This window comes from Nothobranchius furzeri, chromosome 1, assembly GCF_043380555.1.
Source record: "Nothobranchius furzeri strain GRZ-AD chromosome 1, NfurGRZ-RIMD1, whole genome shotgun sequence".
Taxonomy (NCBI): Eukaryota; Metazoa; Chordata; class Actinopteri; order Cyprinodontiformes; family Nothobranchiidae; genus Nothobranchius; species Nothobranchius furzeri.
The window spans coordinates 95711058-95717304 of record NC_091741.1 but is presented as its reverse complement, the minus strand read 5'-3'; the positions used below and the strand labels follow the sequence as shown (position 1 = coordinate 95717304).

The following is a 6247-nucleotide window of genomic DNA, read 5'->3' as shown; positions in this document are numbered from 1 at the left end:
TTAGTATATAAAATAAATTAAAGTGGGGAAAGATCACAGCCTTGTGGAGAACCAGTAGGAAAAAACAACACCGGGGAGAACCCCACCGGCCCTCACCCTCTGAGACCGGACCGTTAGAAAGTCCATCAACCAACATATGAGGCCAGAGTCAATACCATAAAAGCGTTAATTTCTCTGCTAACATATGGGGTTGAATATAGTCAAAGCAGATGAAAAGTCAATGAGCAGCAGTCGTGCCAAGACTTTAGTTCCCTTGAGATTTCTTAAAATCATATTTAAAAGAGCTCCTGTCGCATCTGCTACACCCCAACCTGACCTGCAAGCAAAACCGAAGTGGGTCTAAATGACCCTTAACTCTAGATAAGAGAGCTCCCCCCACTATGTTCTCAAATGACTTCATCACAAGTGAGGTCAGAGCAACAGGCTGACTGAGCATTTTTTCACTTGGGGACAGGAACAATAACAGAGTCTTTCCAAAGCTGAGGGACCTGGGACACGGTAAAGGACTTTATTTACAAAGTCAGCGTTTACATTTTTTGCTCTTTGATGTTATTATTTTTTATTTTTTTATCTTGTTCCAGGCATGGCCTTGTATCTCCAGGCTGGCCTGGGAACACCCTGGGGTCCCACCAGTGGAGAGGGCTGTTTGGGCTTCACTGCTGGAGCTGCTGCCCCCACTACCCAGACCTGGATAAATGGTGGAATACAGACGGTCAAACTTTATGCAAATACACCTTTAATGAGAGCCTTAAAAGTTCATAAAACTGGATTAGCAGACACTGAAATCCACTTCGAAACTGACCCAACCAAACTAGCCTTTAGCTTCTTTTGTACGTTCATTCTGTGTTTTTATTCGTAATCCATTTCTTGTTCTTTCCTTACACACTTTAGTAAAATATTGTTTTTTTATTGTTATTCTGACATGTTTCAGCTAATATCTGTAGCTATCACACAGAACAGGTCACTTTCTCCAAACTGAGCTCACTCAGAGTCATCCACAACAGGTGAACCAGCATGAAAAGGTCAGAAACCTTCTCCATGTGAACTCTGGGCCTCCTTGTAGCACATTCATGAGACACAGACATAAGGCAGTCTTGTCTTTCTTTTGGACTTGTGTTTCTGACCATCTGAAGAATCCAGCGTGTAACATTTACTCGCCCACTAGTTATGTTTTCCTACTCCTTCCTTGGGGAAATTTCTGGCTCTTTGGCAGCAATCATCGCTCCTCTCTATCCAACGGCGCTTTGCATTTCTAATATTATCTACAGCCCTAAGCCTTCTAAAACTAAGTATTCTGAAGGATACAGCAATGCTCGACATAGAGAAAGAATATTTAAAGAGCAAGTAACGTCTAAATTAACTTTTTTTTGCTGATGAACTGTATAAATGAGTGTCTAATAGTGTTTTAAATGTGTGTATTCATTATTTTAGCATTTTGGTGCATTTTCTTAAAAAATTAAAAATTCTGCCTAAATACCACAGTATAGCTCCACCTTCAGCTTAAAACATAGAATTTGACTCATTTTGAATAAATTTTAGCCAATGGCTAAAGAGTAAGATACTACGTAATCCAGTAGAGTACTACGTAGCAGCTCTGTGTCAACGTTATAAAAGCATCGGGAGTCTCGGCCACGCCTTGTGGCGAGTTGGGAGTTGGATTTGCATGAGAGTGTAGGAGGCTAGCCGTAGTTCAGCATTAGCATATAGCATTAGCATATCCTAGTCTTTAGCATAGCTTTTAGTGTTATACATACTTATTTAGTGTTAGCTTGGCTGTTGGATATTGTAGTTTAGTTACTGTTTGGCTGTTAGTGTAATTAGGAAAGTAGTTCGGGTTTAGTGCTCCATATCGTGTTAGCATGGTGAGATGGTGTAGTGTAGTATGGTTGCGGAGCTCTGTCGGGTTGCACTCCTTTCCGCTGGACTTAGAAATTAGGTGCCAGTGGTTGCGTGTCTGGAAAAGATTCAGCTCCCGCCTGGTGCTGTAGTTTGCAACCAGCATTTTACCCGCGATTCTGCACGTCTCCGTTCCAAGAGGGAGGCTGTGCCCACCGTGGCTCTTCCGCGATTTAGATACAGCCCACCGACTCTGCTCCCCCACCATGACGGGCTACAGTCTGAGGTGAGTAAGCTAAATAAAAGTTTTAACATCTTCTAAAGACAATTTCCTACCTAAATGCAAAGTTTGAGAGACGTGGTTCACTCCATTTAGCTAATATCAGTCTGCACTGCCTTCGGGCTATTTTGTCAAGTTCACAAAATGTGGAACGGGATGTAAGGTTAGAATCAGCGGCGAATCGGAACATATCTCGAAGCCCTGGCCGACAAAACGGTCCACATGACTGTCAGGCTCAGAGAAAATTCGGGTTGTTTTTGTCAGTCGGTAATTCAGCAACAGTGACTCTAAACTGACGCAGCACTAGTTGACAGACATCATTACAGCGTGAAATCCAGCACAGCGTGACCCGGTTCCGTGAGGAATTCTGTTCAGGAGGTCGCATTTCAGGGTCTCCACATCATATGTGACTGACTTTTACTTTATAATAACATCACACACTAGGAATGTTATAAAGCGCCTATATGGGACAGTTTCTTTTGTATTTTATCTGACTTTATAAACATCAATGTGCTTCTATTTTTTTTTCAGGCTAAATCTACCCAAGACACTGGCTGTCAGACTGATTTAGTAATCTGCAAGAATGCACTTGTCCAGGCTGACGTGGTGTTACCCGTAGCAAAGGTGAATTATTTTTAATAATCTTCTATGTAAACATTTTATTACCTTCTAGTTTTAATTTGTTTTACAGATTGTTACACGTGATTTTATGCTCTTTTAAACGTTCATAAATGTGCTGCTTCTTTGTTTTTTATAGAGCTCACAGCCTCAGTGTCTTGTGACACAGGGACCATGACAGAAATTCATCTTCCAGAAGGTCCCAGAGCATCCACACCTCCTGAAAAGACCACGGTGTGAGGTGTCTGCTGTTGATTCCAGCTTCCACCTCAGTGACAGTGCAAGCTCAGTGAACTGTTCAAGGTAAAAAAAAATTAAAACATTTCTGAATTTTTAAGATATTAACAATTAAATAAGTATGTGATTACATCATGAAGGAGGCTACTGATTCTGGCCCTGTGACACTTGGTGGTCACCACCAGGTGGTGACGTGTGAGCTGATTCACCTGGTAAATAACTTTTAAATTAAATATTTTGTTTTTGCTATCAAAAGTAAATTAACTAATAACCTGCATTACTGCAGGACACTCAGCAAAATATGGACTCTACACCATGAGGCAGGCACACGTTAATAACTCTATAAGAGCACATAAGGTAAGCAACACCACATATTATTTTTATTACTGTACACTGTCCTGGATTTGTTTTCTTTCTGCATGATTTGTTTTCTTTCTGCATCTCATCATTAGCCTGGCTGATCACCTGATAACTCCTGTCACCTGATAACTCGTGTCATCTGGTTATGACAGCATGAGGATGTCCTCACACACCTGTAACCTACCAGCTCATCTGGCAGAATAGAGAGAGAAGAGACACCACATCTCCTGTTCCTGGAAAGCCTTCAGCCATCCTTCGATGACTGAGAACCTCCATCAGCTCTGTCTCCTGTCTGCCTACAATTATTATAATAAATATTGTGTTTGACAAGTTTTTTGTGCTGCCAAATATCTCATTTTGATTCCAGTTTTGATATTTTAATGGATATTTATAAATTACATTAATTGAATTATCACATTGTCGCATGTTTAACTAGCTCTATTGTGATGAACTAAACTAGCACCTCACTGTTAAAAGCTCGTTTTAATTTCAAGCATGTTTAAGTATTTATGGACATGAACAAAAACAGGAAATATATAAATTGAGATTTATTTAATTAATATAACAAATAAGGGGGAAAGAGTCATTGAAAGGCACATTCTTCTGGAAGTTCCTGATCCCGACGACATCAGCAGGAGACCAGCTGCAGACACCAGAGGATCACCTGCAACCAAGAGCAGCTAGTATCAGTAAATAAATAATGAAATCAGGGCAGTTTTAATGGGCTGAACACATTACAGAATAATTTTCTCATGGTATATTTTCATAACTTTATGCAGCAGACTAGCTTGAGCCCAGATCTCCTGGAGAGCTGCTATCCAGCACGTTTCAGTGGATTTTCCTGCTTTAACAGGTTAGATAAGCTGTTAAGCAGCTCAGCTGTTTGTTGCTGATTAAAACCAGGTGTGTTGATGCAGATAAATCTCTAAAACATGCTGAATACTAGCTTTTTGGGGCCATGGAGACAAACCCTGCAGCTAATCCAATGCTATGGCTAACGGCTACTTACGTTCAGAGATGGGTCTGTTGGGTCGGTTCCAGTAATTTCAGGCAACTCACAAGCTCAAAACAATAAGGCTCATGTCCGCTTGTCTCCTCCAAATAGACTTGGTCCCTTTCTTCTCGAGTGTCTGGGTAAGGAGGGGGAGAAACGTCCTCCACTTCTAATGACTGCTCAGAGTGAAGGGAGCTAGCTTCGTCTAGTTAGCCGTCTCTTCGTCACTGCCACGGCTCCGCCCTCTCGGTCCTCCAGGCAACGCCTACTAATGTTGCAGTTTTCAAAATTGATACGTGGGTGGGGTAAGACTCTGAGGCACACTTGACATGCACTTTAAATATCACAAATAATTTCCATCTTTCGCATTATAGAAGAGTTGATTAATGCATTAGCTTCTAATCCTTGAATAATGCATGTGAACTTGATCCTTTAAGGACAGAAATAAAAGCTTTTTTCCCTCTTCTAACCATACAGGAGAAAACTAAAACTCCTTCATTTCCAGGATTAGGGGAGATGCAAAGCTGCACTTCCATGCAAACAGTTTCCAGTTGATTGCGGTAAGCCCGTCAAATTTGTTGGAAGGAAATGCAAAATCTGAAATGCTTAACAAAAGAAACTCCCTGAGAGCACCAGGATTTCCCCCCAAAAGAAGTATTCTTTGCAACAACTCTTTGCTGTGGTGAAAACAAAATACGTAAAACATGTTCAGTGGTTCTTGTTCAGACTGGTAATAGATGTTTACATTTATCGCTGCTGGAAGCCTTTTGTAGGTTGTTTGTCTGACCTCAGAAAGCTCACTGGTGTTGAATCAGCTCTTGTAAACCAAAAGGTGGAGGAGCCCAAAGAGGAACAACAGTAAAACGAGCATTTATATATTGAGTTCGATTAGCCTCCAGCTCAATAAGGGCTCACAGACGGAAGAACTGATGAATTCAGATGAGAGTCTGCATGATTAAAGTAGCGCCTGCTGTGGAGCGATGGGACCCCTGATGGCAGCATATCAGGGAATGTATTCACTCAGTCTGCATGGAGGAACAATAAGTCCTGATATTTCTGCATCCACCCATCACTGAAACTGGGGCAGAGCAGAGGAACCCTTAGAGGATTATTATCTACAGAAATACTCAGATGACTCTGCAGTTGTCGGGTGTATCAGAGATGGACAGGAAGCTGAGTACAGAGAGCTGGAGGAGCGCTTTGTGGCATGGTGTGGAAACAATCATCTGACCTTGAACGTGAACAAAACAAAGGAGATGATTTTAGACTTCAGAAGAAACAGGGTGGAGTCAAACACTGTTTCCATCATGGGAGGAGAAGTGGAGGTGGTTGAGGAATACAAATACCTTGGAGTTCACCTGGACAACAGACTGGACTGGAGAAAGAACAGCGAAGCCGTTTACAAGAAGGGGCACAGCAGACTGCACTTCTTGAGGAGGTCCTTCAATGTCTGTAGCAAGATGCTGCAGATCTTCTACAAGTCTGTTGTTGAGAGTGTAATCTCTTCAGCCATCGTCTGTTGGGGTAGCAGCATCAGAAGCAGGGACCTGAAAAGGCTCAACAGCCTGATAAAAAGGCTGGTTCTGTTCTGGGGACGACTGTGGAACCACTGGAGGAGATAATGCAAAGAAGGATTCTCCAGAGAATCAAGAAAATGATGGACAACCCTGAGCATTCTCTTCACAAGACTGTCCGACAACGGAAAAGTGTCTTCAGTCAGAGGCTTCTTCAGTTTGGCTGCAACACTGACCGCTACTGGAGATCCTTCCTGCCAACAGCCATTGTAATATACAATAACTCTTTGACGACTTGATTATTATTATTATTCTGAGCTACTACAGTAATCAATTTCCCTCTGGGATTAATAAAGTATTTTTGAATTGAATTGAATTAAACTGTTTGTCAGGATCAGTAAGTTTTAA

At 41.7% G+C, this 6247-nt stretch overlaps 2 long non-coding RNA genes across 2 annotated transcripts; one reads left to right on the top strand and one right to left on the bottom strand.

Annotated features, from left to right (window-relative positions):
* Window positions 1-1888: 1888 nt before the first annotated feature.
* On the top strand, window positions 1889-3664 carry LOC139070275 (uncharacterized). The gene is made up of 6 exons (XR_011520817.1): window positions 1889-2122; window positions 2648-2740; window positions 2874-3037; window positions 3112-3183; window positions 3258-3328; window positions 3424-3664. It is a non-coding gene; the product is annotated as an uncharacterized lncRNA (long non-coding RNA).
* A 202-nt stretch (window positions 3665-3866) lies between these two features.
* Window positions 3867-4478, bottom strand: LOC139070276 (uncharacterized). The gene is made up of 2 exons (XR_011520818.1): window positions 4341-4478; window positions 3867-3995 (listed from the first exon to the last, which is right to left on the bottom strand). It is a non-coding gene; the product is annotated as an uncharacterized lncRNA (long non-coding RNA).
* Between the last annotated feature and the right edge of the window lie 1769 nt (window positions 4479-6247).